General features: G+C 33.7%; 1 pseudogene; it reads right to left on the reverse strand.

Moving 5' to 3' along the window:
- Positions 1–11,025: 11,025 nt before the first annotated feature.
- LOC100791077 (cysteine-rich receptor-like protein kinase 2) lies at positions 11,026–16,783 on the reverse strand (annotated as a pseudogene).
- Between the last annotated feature and the right edge of the window lie 32 nt (positions 16,784–16,815).

Raw genomic sequence — 16,815 nt, forward strand, 5'->3', positions numbered from 1 at the left:
CACCTCCTTTCCTTTGTCTTCCGCTGCATCTCCATGGTGGAAAATCACCATTAAAGGATCCCATTGAAGCTCAAAGATCCAGCCTCCATAGAAGCTCCACAAGCAAGCTTCCATCAAGTGGTATAAATCACCATTAAAGGACCCCATTGAAGCTCAAAGATCCAGCCTCCATAGAAGCTCCACAAGCAAGCTTCCATCAAGTGGTATCAGAGCACAAGAGCTTCAAGTAGGTGCTCCTTAAACCTCCATTAATTTTTTTGCTTTACCTTCTCTTCCATTGTTGTTTCTTCATTTTTTTCTCCATGTATCTCCTCACATGTCTTGTGCTAAATGTTTTTAACATGATTCTTTACATGATTCTTTAGAGTTTCCACCGATTAAACTTGCTATAGAAGCTAGATTTGATTTTCTATGGTTCAAATTTCTTGTTCCTGTTCTTGAACCATGAATTGTGTTGAGTTTAGGTTCCTTTGAGTTTTGTCTTGTTATTTTTTGTGGCTGAAACCTAAATCATAAAATTCTTACAAAAATATTAAAGTAGAAGAAAACGTCAAAAATCTAGAGTGACTTGTTCACCTATTGTAGTTTTGTCATAGAAGTCATGTCTAGTCATGAAACTTGTCACATAAGATTTCTTATGTTGTGCTGAATTTTATTTTTCTTGTTTCTTTGTCTAACTCATTTGTTCATGAGTGTATGAAATTCTTTTAGCCTATTAGTTGATTTGAGTCAAATCTTTCATGTTAATTAGTCCTTAACATGTTCATGCAAAATTCTTAGAGTCTTTGATTGTGAACCTTTTCTTGAACTTTTAGATTTCCTTATGATTGTGTCTATTGTGAATTTGAGTTTTGGTGATTGAATTGTTGGCTGAAATGTTGATCCTAAGTGAATATTGAACTCCTAAAACTGTGGTAAACAATCCTAGTGAGTTCAACATACATAGGAAGGTTGAAAGTAAGCCCAAGGCAATCAATATACCATGCTTAAAAAAAATCGCTGGTGCTGGCAACTTGGACATACAAACTTGTAAAAATTACTGAGAATTGGTTACTTCGAATTTTGAGTTGAAATTTTTACTGAATTTTATAGAAATCTTGAAAAAAGTTATAAAAAAAGAACCAAGTGATTTGGGTAAAAGGAAAAAATAATAAAAATCACACAAGTTGGCAAAAAAATCAGTATCCAGGAAAAAAAAGTGAAAAGGAAGTGTGCTTGTTGTTTTGGCTCAAAATTTATTCTATAATTGGAAATTTCAATTCAAAATTAGTGTGAAGACAAGTGCCAAAGCTAGAGTTTTGTTGAGTCTTTTTTTTTCAGTTTTTTTTACTCTACTCTAGAGCCATTCTAAGTTTCTCTTTGAGTCCTAGCTTGCTTCTATGTCCTTTTCATTGCTTTAATTGTTGAATAATCCTTGAAATATTGTCTTGTTAAAACTCCATTGGTTTAGCTTTCATTTTATTTTTTTTGGTCTTTGGTTATTGCTTGTCTCTTTGTTTCCTTGTTTGTGGGTTGCCATATAGGAATTGGAAGGAGGATTGGTGCCATCCCTTGAAGAATTTGAGTCCAGAAGCAAGGGGCCAACCACCTTAAGAGCTATTGGACTAAGAAGCACTCCAAATTGAGTGAATTACCAAAGAGAGAACAACCACCAAAATTGAGGACCGTTTTGTAATTTTGTAATTTGCAATTTACTTACCTTCATTGCTTTCAAGTTTTTGTAACAAAAAGGTCTTTCATTGGAAGTGTGTTGGGAGCCTCCAATAGGTTACCAAACTTTCATTTGTGTGTAATAATTTTAGGCAATTTTTACTTAGGATAGTGAGTGTTTTGTTGGGAACCTTGAATGTGGTCATCCAAACACTCTTAGGATTCACCTAGTTTACATTTCTTGCTTACTTTCATAGCTTATTTCCTTTACCTTCCATTGTCAAACCGCCTAGATAGCTTGCATTTTACCAATTAGTTTTTTTACATTATCTTTCTCACCTCTTTTAGTGTTTATTTGGCTAGTTTCAACCATAGTTTCTTTTACCTTTTGTTTTCAAACCTCCAACAAGAAAGAACCACAAATTAGGAACCAACATGAGTCATCATTCATCTAGTGTTAATGGCGAGGGTACTAGTCATAAAGACCCTTTATCTAGAATCTTAGATGAGTTGAGTTCCCTCAAGTTATGGAAAGAAAAACAAGAGAGAAAAGAAAAAGGAAAAAAAAGAGTGGAAGAAATAAGTCAAGATGAAAGAAAGAAAATAAGAGAGGAAGAAAGAAGAAAAATAATGAAAGAAATGAAAAGAGAAAAACATGCCTCCTATAGTAGTCATAACTCTTGCAAGAGCCTAAGTGAAGAACTTCGTGACTATTACGAATGAAGGCATAGGTCACATCTTAGACCTCACTCCCATAGAAGAGAAAAGGAAAGAAAGCCTCAAGAGGCTAACATTAACCTCTCATACTTCCATGGGAAGGACAATGTAGAGGCTAACTTAGATTGGGAAATAAGGGTAGAGCAACAACTTAAAAAGAAGTCTACTTCAAAATCTTATGGTTCTCACTCTTATCCAAAGAAAGACCAAGGTCAAGGCATCTTAGGGGTGACACCTTCTAAGCCCAAAGATGATAAGGGGAAGGCAATAGAAAAGCAAGCCCCTAAGGCTAGTATGCAAGAGAAAACTAGCTCTATAAAGTGCTTTAAATGTCTTGGAAGAGGACACATTACTTCTCAATGCCCCACCACAAAAACCATGATTATGAGGGGCCAAGACATTTATAGTAGCCAAGATGAGGCTACTACTTCACCTTCCTCAAGTGAAAGTGAAGAAGCAAAATGGGAAGAATCTAGTGAAGAAATCTACCCCCAAGAAGATGGACAACCATTAGTGGTTAAAGAGAAGTGTAAGGAGGTAAGTGTCTCCTCCAAAAGGTTAGCTAAGAAGGAAACTCATTTTACAATAAAGACAAACATTAAAGAAACTTTTCCTCTTAGACAACCTCCACATTTTCTCTTTTGTAAAAAGACACTTGCTAGCATTGCCACACCTCTTGGGCTTGAGTTTATTCCTCAAGTAAAGAAGTTGTTGGATGAGGGTTTGGTTCGCAAGAGCTTAAATCCTTGTGCTTTTTTGGTGCCCAAAATAGGTATTATTAGGCACCAAGTCCCTAAAATAGGTGATATGATGAATGTTTTGAGTGGTGCAACCCTCTTTTGTAAAATCACTCGTACACCTAACATCTTCATGGTGTGTGTACATAGGGACCCATTAGGTAGGTTTGTTCTTATTTTTAGTTTCAATACAAACTTAGGTACTCATATGGGACACCTTAGGTTTGTCATACTTTTTGGTAGGAATAATCAATATGAAAATACAGAAAAAGGTATGTTTTATTGCGTTACTTTTCTTAATTTTTCAAATAGTGATCAACGGGTTCCCATGAACCCTAAGAGAATAAAGGTCATTCCTGAGTGGCTCACTCCACCAAGTATAAGAAAAATTTGGGGCTTCCATGACTCAACAAACTTTTACAAAAGGTTTGTCCCATATTTTTCTATACTTGTAGCACCACTCATTGAGTTGATGAGAAACCATGTTCCTTCATGGGAAGATGCCCAGGAAATGAATTTTCAGACCTTACCTTACTTCAACATACCAAACACCACTAATACATGTGTTTTTGATCTTTTTACAGGTGTTGAGGGAAGGAGCCCAGAGTATGAAGAACCTCGGGATTTGAGGTCAAATCCTTTCCAAGGTGGAGGGAATGATGCAATCCTACCCTGCAAGGGCATTGGTTAGAAGACTCCAAGTAGAATAGGCTAGAGATCCAAGGAAAGGCCCTAGGGTTCTCATGAGCCTTAGGGTAGATTTCGAGCCCATGGGCTAAGTATGAGCCCGCTTATCTTTGTAAATATTAGAATAGGTTTTTCCTTCGTCTAGGCCTTGTATTTTGGCCATTCTAGTAGTATAGGGTTTTAGCCTTGTATTTCGGGGCATTTTGAGTTGTCTTTGTAATAAGGACTTTTTTTTTATTTTCATGTTTTTTGTCATGGGGGTGAGCTTAGCTATTATAGGGGGTGTGTAGCTAAGCTCTAGCTTCTCATCTCAAGGAGGTGAGCTTAGCTATTAGAGAGGTATGTGTAGCTAAGCTCTAGCTTCTTTAGGAATCTTCTTAAGGAAGCTTCTCAAGGAGGTGAGCTTAGTTATGAGAGGGGTGTGTGTAGCTAAGCTCTAGCTTCTCAAGGAAGTTTTCTCAAAGAAGCTTCTCAAGGAAGTTTTCTCAAGAAAGCTTCTCAAGGAAGCTACCTAGTCTATAAATAGAAGCATGTGTAACACTTGTTGTAACTTTGATGAATGAGAGTCTTATGAGACATACTTCAAAGTTCCACTTCTCTCCCTCTTTTATTCCTTCAATTTCGTGCTCCCCCCTCTCTCTTTCTCTCCCTCTTTCTTTTCCTCCATTGAAGCATCCTCTCCAAGCTTCTTATCCAAGGCTCATCTTGGTGGTGAAGCTCCTTCTTCCATGGCTTATTCCTTAATGGATGGCGCCTCCTCTCACCTCCTTTCCTTTGTCTTCCGCTGCATCTCCATGGTGGAAAATCACCATTAAAGGACCCCATTGAAGCTCAAAGATCCAGCCTCCATAGAAGCTCCACAAGCAAGCTTCCATCAGTATCGTCTTATATGGACGTATCATCTAAAACACAGACGCACAAATACAGATCATAATCTGATAATACATATATAGATACAACTTTTATCATTTGTATTTGTTTGCATCTAATACAAATAATTAGGAGTCATTATTTCTCTTTAAGACATAAATGTATTTTGAGTTAACATTTACCATTTTTTATAAGAAAAAAATTTAAAAATTATCATCCAAAATTTTAAGATAATAAGTTATTAAAATAAATTTTAAAAATATTAAATATATTATTTTATGTCATTTGAACAAAACACTTCAAGAACTAAAGCAAAATTATAAATATGATAAAATGTTTCTAAAATAAACTAACAAAAACCAAAATAAAGAATTTTATAAGAACTATTTAAAATAATAATTTTATAAAGACCAAAATAAAAAACAATAAAATACAGGTATAAAAATGTATATTTAAACTTTTATTATATTTGCATTGTCATTTAAATAAAGAGAAAAAAAATGGTGTGAATTGTAAAGTGAGAACAAATAGTAATTCTCTGTAGTTGAATTTTGAACCATATCAATCTCAATCATAAAAGATAAATTATAGGTACATTAAATTATAAAGTGAAATTCCGACCAAACAAAAAATTATAGAGTGAAATGTAAGTTAAAAATTTCTCCGTCATTGAATTAATTTAAAACAGCATGATAGTGCAGTTCTTGTCTCCCTTATCAAAGATTATGACGTCAACTAATGACTAATGAGTCCACAGTCGATGCCCTTCGTCAGCTAATTTTCTAGCTGGCAATTGGATTTTGACAGCAAACCCGAAGAAGGAAAGAAAAGAAGGGGAAAGTGACGTTGATGAAAGAAAGTTAATTGCATTAATTAATCCTCTGATCTATTAAACATATGCATAGAGGAAAGTGATCTGGACAAGGAATGGGACATAGATCAATTGATTTTCATTCAGTTTAATCATTCACATGTTGAAGTGAACACCAAAATTGACTACGTTATATAGTTAATTTCAAGAGTCGTTGCTCGTTAATTATTTATGCTCCACACAATGTCATCATCTATCCTTCCCCAAAAATATTGTTTTGCAATGTTGCTGACTGCTACATTCCATCTTCCTTATAAAATTAATATATGATACTATAAATATGTAAAATAACAAAAACATCGTCCTCCTCCATCTCCTGGACGTACACGACTCTTCGGTTCTCTTTCTTCTCTGTCACTAATAATTAATATAGATGAAGGCTACAAGTTATTAATATGGTATATTACATAATTATCAGATAATTGTTTTTTTAAGTATGTAGTCAAGAATTTGATGATCTCCAAATCTGGGTATTGTACAATAAAATATCTATTAAAAAAAATACCCTTTACTATACGTTCCATAAGAATACCAAGACTATTGTAAGTCAATAAGCCAAGTTCAAAAGTGGCAACTTATTAAGCTCGTGGCCTTAACTTTGATATAGTGGAACTGCAATGTTGAATATGCTGCAGTAGCAGCTCTTGAAATATATTGTGTAATATTAATAATAGAATTTAATTTAAATATATAAATAGTGTAAAAATATTTTACACTACTATCCAATTATAAACTTTCGAGTATGGTAAAATTATATTTTTTTATGATAATCACTTTGAGAAAAGTGGTTTCCTATAAAAATATTTACATCAATAAAAGTACATTTGTTTTCTCTTTTTTCACGTTTATGCTATATATGTTTCAGGAAATAAAAGTCGTGTTGGTTAATTGAATAAAGCTATTTATATTTTTGGATTAAATATATTTTTGATTTCTAATAAATATTTGATTTTACATTTGCTTTCTAATAATTTTTTGTTCTGCAATAAATCTTTAATAAAATAATAATTTTATTTTTGATCCTTAACATTTACTTTTAACCTTTAATAAATTAATAAATTTTTTATTTGTTTCATGATAAATATTTTTCATTTTTTATTAATACAAACTAAAACAAAAAAAATTTAATTTATTAAGAAGTAAAATTTTTTAATTTATCAAAGACTAAAATAAAATATCAAGGATAAAAAATAAAAATATTATTTTTATTAAAAACTTAATATTAAAAAAATTTATTACAAAGCAAAACAAAAATCAGATATTTATTAGAGATAAAAAAAACATATTTAAATTTATATATTGTGTAGGCACCATCCATCAGTTAATTAGATGTTAATTTTCCTTTCTATTAACATCTTTCTTTTGCAATATGAATATGTTGCTTTATTGGTGAAGAAAATAAGCCTTTTGTAGTCTTAATTCGCTCCTCGTTTCCCTCTTACTGTTGAAATTGCTACAAATTTTTAGAATATTCTTAAATATAATATGTATGAAAATAGTAGAATATCCTAGAACTATAGAATATGGTAGAACAATCTAGAACTATAATGTGTATGAATATGGTAGAACAATCTAGAACTATAAGTCTATGTATAAGATAAAAGAATCTAGAACTATCATGATACTAATCTATCATGAAAACTTTAGAAAGACCTAAAGTAATGTAAAAACATTCACCATCATTGAGAGGTTGGTGACTTGAGCCTATAAATAGGCAATTGGTATGTTGTAATTGATCAATCCAAGAAATCAATGACATAGTCTTCTTTCTAAAACAATTCTCTAAAACTATCAACTATCATCTAACCAACTACCAACAGTGGTATCAGAGCTACGCTCGGTCATACATTGGGCGTAGTTATATTACCTACCTACCATTCCAAAATCCTCCCAACTACTTCAAAAATTTCCTTTGTACTATTAACCCACTCTAATAATATTTTTTTCTAAGCTATGGATAACACTACTCAATTGTCAACTATTTCTGTCCCTATCTTCAATGGTGAAAATTATGATTTCTGGCGTGTTAAAATGGAAACATATTTTTCATCTCAAGATTTATGGGACATAGTAGAAGAAGGCTTCACCATTCCCGCGGATACTTCAGCTCTTAATACATCTCAAGAAAAAGAGTTGAAGAAAAATAAATAGAAAAATTCAAAGGCGTTGTTCACCTTGCAACAAGCGGTGACAGATCCAATTTTCCCAAGAATTATGGGAGCTAAGACTGCCAAAGAAGCGTGGAACACATTGCAGGAGGAGTTTCAAGGAAGTGTTAAGGTACGTGCCGTTAAACTTCAATCTCTAAGAAGAGATTTTGAACTATTGAAGATGAAGGAGTCTGAGACAGTTAAAGATTATTATTCTAAAGTTAAAGGAATAGTTAATCAAATGAGAGCTTTTGGGGAAGATATTCTTGACAAGAAGATTGTTGAGAAAATTCTAATTACTATGCCCCAAAAGTTTGACCCAGTCGTGACAACGATTAAGGAAACCAAAGATCTGTCCACTCTATCAGAGACAGAACTTGTGGGCTCTCTTGAAGCATATGAGCAAAGACTGTATAGGCATAAAGAAGATACAATTGAAAATGCCTTCCAATCAAAGTTTAAATTTCAACCCCAAAACAAAGAAAATGGAGGAAAGAAAAATTATGGAGAAACTTCCAGAAGAAGAGAAGGTTCTAGGAATTTCCTTAAAAACAAAACAGATAAAAATCCTCCATGCAATATATGCAAAAGGCAAGGCCATGTAGAGAAAAATTGTTGGTTCCGTAATATGCCACAATGCAACCATTGCAAGAAGTTCAGGCACGTAGAGAAAAATTGTCGCAACAAAAATAGGCATCAAGCTAATATCGCAGAGGAGCATGATCAAGAACAATGTATGTTCTACGCCACTCAAGACTCAATAAAAGAAAAGGGAGGAAGCTGGTACTTGGATAGTGGATGTAGCAATCACATGGCCAAGGATGAGACTATTTTCAAAAGCATTGACGAGTCTGTCAAAGTCAAAGTTCGACTGGGAAATGGAAGTGTGGTTGAATCAAAAGGCAAAGGCACTGTCATGGTGGAGACAGATAAAGGTACGCGACTCATCCATGATGTCTTACTAGTTCCCAGCCTAAAAGAAAATCTTCTAAGCATTGGCCAAATGATGGAGAGAGGCTACACACTTCACTTTGAAGGAGGTGTATGCAAAATCTTAGACAACAAAAATAAAAGGTCTGAGATAGCCCAAGTAAAGATGAATAAGAGCAATAGAAGCTTCCCTCTAAATTTAAAATATGCAACAAACATTGCCATGAAGGTACAAGTTGATGATTCATGGCTATGGCATCGAAGATTTGGCCACTTCAACTCATGCCTTGAAGTTGTTACATGAGAAGAACATGATGAGAGATCTTCCAAGCATAAAGGAGAACAATGAAGTGTGTGAAGGATGTCTTCTTGGTAAGCAACACCGATTTCCTTTCTCAACAAGTGGAGCATGGAGAGCGGAAGATCTATTGGAGCTGATACATACGGACGTTTGTGGACCAATGAGGACGCCATCACATGGGAACAACAGGTACTTCATACTCTTCATTGATGACTTCTCTAGAATGGCATGGATATATTTTCTAAAAGAAAAATCAGAAGTCTTTGGAGTATTCAAAAAGTTCAAGGCCCTTGCTGAAAATCAAAGTGGAAAATGGATAAAAGTACTAAGAAGTGATAGCGGCAAAGAGTACACCTCTCGCGAGTTTGAAAGATTTTGTAAGGATGAAGGCATTGAGAGACAACTTACAGTCGCATATTCTCCTCAACAAAATGGAGTGTCCGAGAGAAAGAATCGCACAGTTATGGAGATGGCTAGATCGATGCTCAAGGAAAAGGGACTACCTAACACATTCTGGGCTGAAGCAGTCTACACTGCTATTTACATACTCAACAGATGTCCAACTAAGTCTGTAAAAGACAAGACTCCAATTGAAGCTTGGAACGGGAAGAAGTTATCAGCAAAGCACCTAAGGGTCTTTGGATCTATATGCTACATTCATATTCCAGACGTGAAGAGGCACAAGCTTGAAGACAAGACTATACGAGGTATCTTCCTTGGGTATAGCAATATCTCTAAGGGCTACCGTGTCTACAACTTGCAAACTAAGAAACTCGTCATCAGTCGAGATGTTGAAGTTGATGAATATGCTTCATGGAATTGGGATGAAGAAAAAGTGGAGAAGAACATTCTTATACCCGCTCAACTACCTCAAGAAGAAGATGAGGAAGAAGACCCAGGTGAACCACCTTCACCTCCATCACAACAACAAGATCAAGAACTATCATCACCAGAGTCTACTCCAAGACGAGTAAGATCTTTGGTGGACATATATGAAACCTGTAACTTGGCCATACTTGAACCTGGAAGCTTTGAAGAAGCGTCTAAGCAGGAAGTATGGGTCAAGGCAATGGAAGAAGAGATACAGATGATCGAGAAAAGCAACACATGGGAGTTAGTAAATCGTCCCCATGGAAAAGATATCATTGGGGTTAAGTGGGTCTATAAGACAAAGCTCAACCCTGATGGCACCATACAGAAACACAAGGCGAGGCTAGTAGCTAAGGGTTACTCACAGCAACCCGAAATTGACTACAATGAGACATTTGCACCAGTAGCTCGTCTTGATACCATAAGAGCTCTAATAGCTCTTGCGTCACAAAAAGGATGTAGTATCCATCAACTAGATGTCAAATCCGTCTTCCTTAACGACGTACTTGAAGAAGAGATCTATGTGGAGCAGCCACAAGGATTCGTGTCTGAAGGCAAAGAAAACAAAGTGTTAAGACTAAGAAAAACAATCTACGGTTTGAAGCAAGCTACAGTTGCACAATCAACAGTAGAAGCAGAGTATGTGGCAGCTACTGAAGCAACGAGTCAAGCTATATGGCTTCATAGGATACTTGAAGACATGGGAGAAAAACAAGACGAGCCTACTAAAATCAACTGCGACAACAAATCAGCAATTGCAATGGCGAAGAATCCAGTTCATCACAACAGAACAAAACACATAGCAATCAAGTATCACTTTATCAGAGAAGCTGAAGCAACTAAAGAGATCAAACTCGACTACTGCAGAACAGAAGATCAAATTGCAGACATATTCACGAAGGCTTTGCCGAGACCAAGATTTGAAGAATTACGAGCTATGCTCGGAGTCACAGAAATTTGCATCAAGGAGGAGTGTTGAAATTGCTACAAATTTCTAGAATATTCTTAAATATAATATGTATGAAAATAGTAGAATATCCTAGAACTATAGAATATGATAGAACAATCTAGAACTATAATGTGTATGAATATGGTAGAACAATCTAGAACTATAAGTCTATGTATAAAATAGAAGAATCTAGAACTATCATGATACTAATCTATCATGAAAACTCTAGAAAGACCTAAAGTAATGTAAAAACATTCACCACCATTGAGAGGTTGGTGACTTGAGCCTATAAATAGGCAATTGGTATGTTGTAATTGATCAATCTAAGAAATCAATGACATAGCCTTCTTTCTAAAACAATTCTCTAAAACTATCAACTATCAACTATCATCTAAAAACTTAATACAAAAAAAATTATTACAAAGCAAAACAAAAATCAGATATTTATTAGAGATAAAAAAAAACATATTTAAATTTATATATTGTGTAGGCACCATCGATCCATCAGTTAATTAGTTGTTAATTTTCCTTTCTATTAGCATCTTTCTTTTGCAATATGAATATGTTGCTTTATTGCTGAAGAAAATAAGCCTTTTGTAGTCTCAATTCGCTCCTCGTTTCCCGCTTACTCAAGCACTCCATATCTGCACTAAAAATCAAAATCTTAAAAATGAACTGGACAAATAATTATTGGTAATATAATATTTTTACAAAAAGATTTGCTCTATAAAATAAGATTTTTACAAATGAACTGGACAAAATCTTAGGAATGCCAATGTAATTTGCTCCAGAAAATAATATTTATACAAATAATTATTCCCATATTTAAAAATGAACTGGACAAATTTTTTTTACTTACATAATCATGTACTTAATCATCAAGCAGGTACAATAGAATTGGAGGTAGTAGCATTAGTCGTAAAGGAATCAGTTGAAAGCAGATATATCTTTGCGGGGCCTTAAATTTGACTCAAAAAAGATAGGCATCGAAGGTCTCATATGTTCAAGTAAGTCATTGCTACTGAGTAGGACTACTACTTCAGACATGGCTGGCCTCATTGCAGCAGATGCTTGAGTACACAACAAAGCAATGCCTATGACTTTCTTCACTTCTTCTGCATCATAGCTATTAGGGTCTAAGCTTTTGTCCACTATCTCCAAGTGCATGCCTCTCTCATACAACTTCCATGTCTGTTGTAGTCAAAACCAAGGGATATATCGTAAAATGTTGCAAGAAAACAAACTATTCTTGGTACATATTTATGGGATATTCCTTACTTGTTGAAGAAGGTATTCATCCTCACAATCATCATCATCAACAACTTTAACTTCAGTACTCCTTTGACCACTTATGATTTCTAGTACTACAATTCCATAGCTGTATATATGTATCAGCCTTTTCTGATAATTGACCATGGAGGGCATACTCAGGTGCCGTGTATCCCCTGACAAGTGCATAACATTTATGTCACGTAAATAATTAAGAAATTATGAGACTACGTACGCTGCATGTGGAGGGCAATATATTTGACTCTTTAAAATTTTCAAGTTGAGTCGTTGGTATTATATTTTGACTTACAATGTTCCAGCAAATCTTGTGCTAAGATGAGATTGGTCCCCTGGAAGCAACTTCGCCAATCCAAAATCAGCAATTTTGGGTTGAAGTTCTTCATCCAAGAGGATATTGCCACTCTTAATATCTCTATGTATGATTGAAACATGAAATTCCTCGTGTAGATAGGCCAATCCCCTTGCTGTGCCCAAAATTATATCATAGCGTTGTCTCCAGTTGAGTGAACCTTTTCTTTTACCTGTTTCCAACGTTTATATATTCAAAACTTTAGTGGAGAAAGAAAGGTAGAGAAAGGAAAATTTGTACAAAATGCTTCTATATATTGGAAATTAACAAGTTAGTTACCAAATAGGAATTTGTCAAGGCTGTTGTTTGCCATGTATTCGTAAACAAGAATTCTGTCTTGGCCTTTACTACAACAACCAAGAAGTCGAACCAGATTTTTGTGATGAACATTACTTATAAGTGCTACTTCACTCTCAAATTCGTCATCGATCTTGCTGGATTTTCCTGAAAGTAACTTTTTGACTGCAACCACTTTCCCATTTTTCATTGTCCCCTATTCAGTATCATCATAATTAAAAATTCTGCTTGAAACTTATTTGTATCAATCACTAGATGTGTAGCTTACAAGTAATATTGCCTTCTTAATTAACTTATGGAGAGATCTTAGTTGACAACTTTACATTAAAAACAATACACTTAGTCACGATTGAAATGTGAGGCGGAACAACTTAAGTTTACCTTGTATACAGCGCCAAACCCTCCTTCTCCTAGCTTATTTTTCTGACTAAAATTTTTTGTTGCAGCTTTCAAGTCACTATAATTGTACTTTGTTGCTGCTTTCAACTCAGTTGCTCCAAATTTGTAAGCTGCTAAGCAAATTAAATAGAAGTTTGATTTGTCTTCATATACAATTGAAGAAATGAACATCTATGTTTAGGAGAAGAATTATATTTTTTGACATGCTAAGTAGGTAATAGTTGGATGCAAAGCAACACAAAAAGACTTTCCAAAGCCCAAAATTTCTTATTACCTCTAGGAACACTCTTGGGACTTTGGGATCTTCTATGCCAGGTTAATAATGAAAGAAGGATCGCAACAAGGACTACACCTCCAACACCTCCACCAAAAATGACCCACTTCTTGCTTGAACTTTCTCCTTCAAGACAACAAAGAATTTGACGTCATTTCCAGATGACACGTTCGTTCAACATGTTGATATTATAGTATACGAGAAATACTAGGAACATGTTTTTCTAATACACTCTGCCTAATGCATTCTTTGCTATTGATTAAAATTTGTTAGAAACTACAAAATCATAACTAAAACTCATCAATTAAGTACGTCTCAAAAAATTTTAAATGTGTTTTTCAATATATTACTACCAAAAATGAAAAAAAGAGCGAGTTAGAAAATGTGTTACTAGCTAGCCTTTCTCATTATACAATAAGAGATGGCACACCACTATTTTTATTCATTCAAGTCGTCTTCTATTAAATGGAGTTGTGGCATTTTTACCTTGTATTAAGAAGCGACTGATATCAGTGGTTTGATTATCAGCAAAGAAGGGTGTCCCCGAGTATCTCAGAAAGCACCCAGGAGGATCGAATGCCCTACCATTTGTATTGGGAAGACAACCTTGTATGTCGCTTTGTTCAATTGACAAACAACTCGAACAAATGTCTTGTGTGAAAGTTTCAGCACATTGTGCAATGGCATATATTGCACTGTCAGCCACTTGTAACATGGTAGCTGCAAAGTAACCAGTAATTTTGGGTGTTGCAATTTGCAGGTTCGTTAGCACTTGCTGTGCAATTGAACTAAAAGTATTGGCTTCAACTGCTGTCTGATTTCCACAACTCATACTGTTGCCTGCCAGAGTGGTCTCTTGAAAGAAGTCAATGCTCTCATACCTTAACAACACATTTGAAATTAAGTATCAAATAATCTAGTGATGAAGACATAAGAAAAACGCATCCACATTCTTAATCATCGATAAATTAATCTATATAACATCTTTTTGGTTATTTCTGTTCATGTAACCAAAAAGCAGTGTTATCGTTTGCAGTCCGATTTCCACAAAGTGTGTTACTTTCTAGAAATGTTCTCACCAAAGAAGTCATTGTTTTCATGAACTTCCAGCCTACATTTTCCTGTGATGAAAACATCTCTAAAAACTCTAATTCACACGCTCTCGATAATCTATAAACACCTAGCTTGTTGGTAACTTGTGTTAAATGTTAATTTAACCCCGGGAAGAACCCAGGATCTAATGAGTGGTGGGGAACCAACTTTAAAAATTAATTAAAATTCAGTCAATAAATATACAATTAATCATCAAAATTCATACAAAATAATCATAATTATGTGTTTTTCATAATGATCTAAGAAGATATAATAAAAATATATTTACATAAAAGATAAATTAAATATTTTTTTAGAGACACAAAATTACAAATTCCAATATATCACCAATTTTAAATACCACCAAGAATTTTCGTGAATCTATAAGAAAAAATTGATATCTATGTTAATTAAACATATTTTCTTTTACGAAAAATCTAATTATGTTTGAAAAACTAGTAAACTAGAATATATTATGTTCCTCGCTAGATTATATTTTACGACAACAAATTATGTTCCTTCGTGCACTTGGGGCCGAAAGCACGTTAGAACTTCACTAACAATGATAAGAAAAACAAAGAGGATACAAGAAAACAAAAAAATAATATAAATCTAAGTTATCTGTACATTATATAATATTTAATTTGTCTGTCTGATACATGGAAAAATGCTAATAAATAACTTTAAAAAAAATATGTTATTTATAAAGTCATTTGATTAAAAATTATAATTATTTATAACTTCTAAAATTATAATAACATATAACTATAAGAAAGAAAATTAAATAATACTCAAATATTTTATTTAGAAAGAGCAAAAAATACAATTACTTATACAATAAAATTATAAGAGAATAGATTTTTTTTAAAAAAAAAAAAGAAATGATAAATAACACTTAAATGACATTACTCACAAAATTAAACCACCTAAAAAAAGTATTGATTACCCCATATATATATATATATATATATATATATATATATATATATATATATATATATATATATATATATATATATATATATATAATTAAAAATATATATATATATATATATATATATATATATATATATATATATATATAATTAAAAAAGTCAGGGGATGTAAGGCCCCCGAAGCTTCACTTACGTGTAGGCCCGTCCTTGATTTAACTTTTAATTTGTTAATTTATACAATAAAAAGGAGGAAAAGAGAGAATGAGGAAATAAAGAGAAAATTCTATGCAATGCATAAACCAGAAAAAATATAGAAAAGTCTATGAATTGGTTTTCTTTGCTTAACAAAATCTTCTGCACGGAAGGAAAACAATCTTATTTGAATTAAATTAATACATAACACTATCATAAATAACAATTTTTTAAATATTTAAACCACTTGTATATCTGAAACTAAAATTAATATAACTAATTAAGTTAAAATAATATCGTGACTTTTTAATCTACGTACTCAATAGTTTTTTTTTTACATGTTTAATTTTATAGGACTACCTAGTGATGCAGCTGGTCTTACTCATTTTACCCTTCTTTATTTCTATTTGTCACGTAAAACTCTATCTCTTTTCTCTCTTCATCAAAGTGTACGCACCATACGGGTGCCGAAAAAGAAAATCATTTTTGAATTAGCAGCCATAAGGATGGAGTGTTGAACAAATATTAGATGAGTGTGTACCTGAGGAAGCATCCGTCATAAACGACACGGGCACCGCTGTTGATTCCGGTGGAGCAGTTGCGGATTTCGGTGGCGGCGGCGGCTAAGCAGGTGGCGCAGTCAGTGATGGAGAGGTAGTTGACGCATTGAAACATAGCATAGACAGGGCTTGTTCCGGTGACTGATTGAGCCGTGGCAAAGTGCTTGCTATTGTTGCTCACCTGTGCTCTCAGGTCTGCAAAACTTGCGTTTAGATTTTGGTAGAAGTTGGACAAGTTGGGTACCCCGAATCCACTACACTCTGATACTAGTAAAAAGAGTTGAGGGTCTCCTACTGCACCCTCAAAGCTCCACCGTGACCACAACACCAAAAAGGTTAAGGCGACGAACTTGGGTTGCATTCTATTATTCTTGTGATTCTCAAACTAATTCGGTATATATATATAAAGGTTCAAAAGATGGATTTGATATAAGCCTCAAAGAAAAAAGTATAGTTGTTAATGATGTTCATGTGTGGATGGACTAAGATAATTAACACCCAAGTTTTAAAGTCTGAGACATGGAGGAGGACTGTTTGTGTTAGCTATGTATAAGAAAGAAGGAGTTTAATCGTTTTTATTTTTGTATAATATTAATATATATCTAAAGGCTAAACTATCCTCATGATTTCTAACAAATATTTGAATTTTAGATTTATTCATTAATAAATTTTTCTTTGTGTCTTTTTTTTTTATA

The sequence above is a fragment of the Glycine max genome, chromosome 11 (genome assembly GCF_000004515.6).
Source record: "Glycine max cultivar Williams 82 chromosome 11, Glycine_max_v4.0, whole genome shotgun sequence".
Lineage (NCBI taxonomy): Eukaryota > Viridiplantae > Streptophyta > Magnoliopsida > Fabales > Fabaceae > Glycine > Glycine max.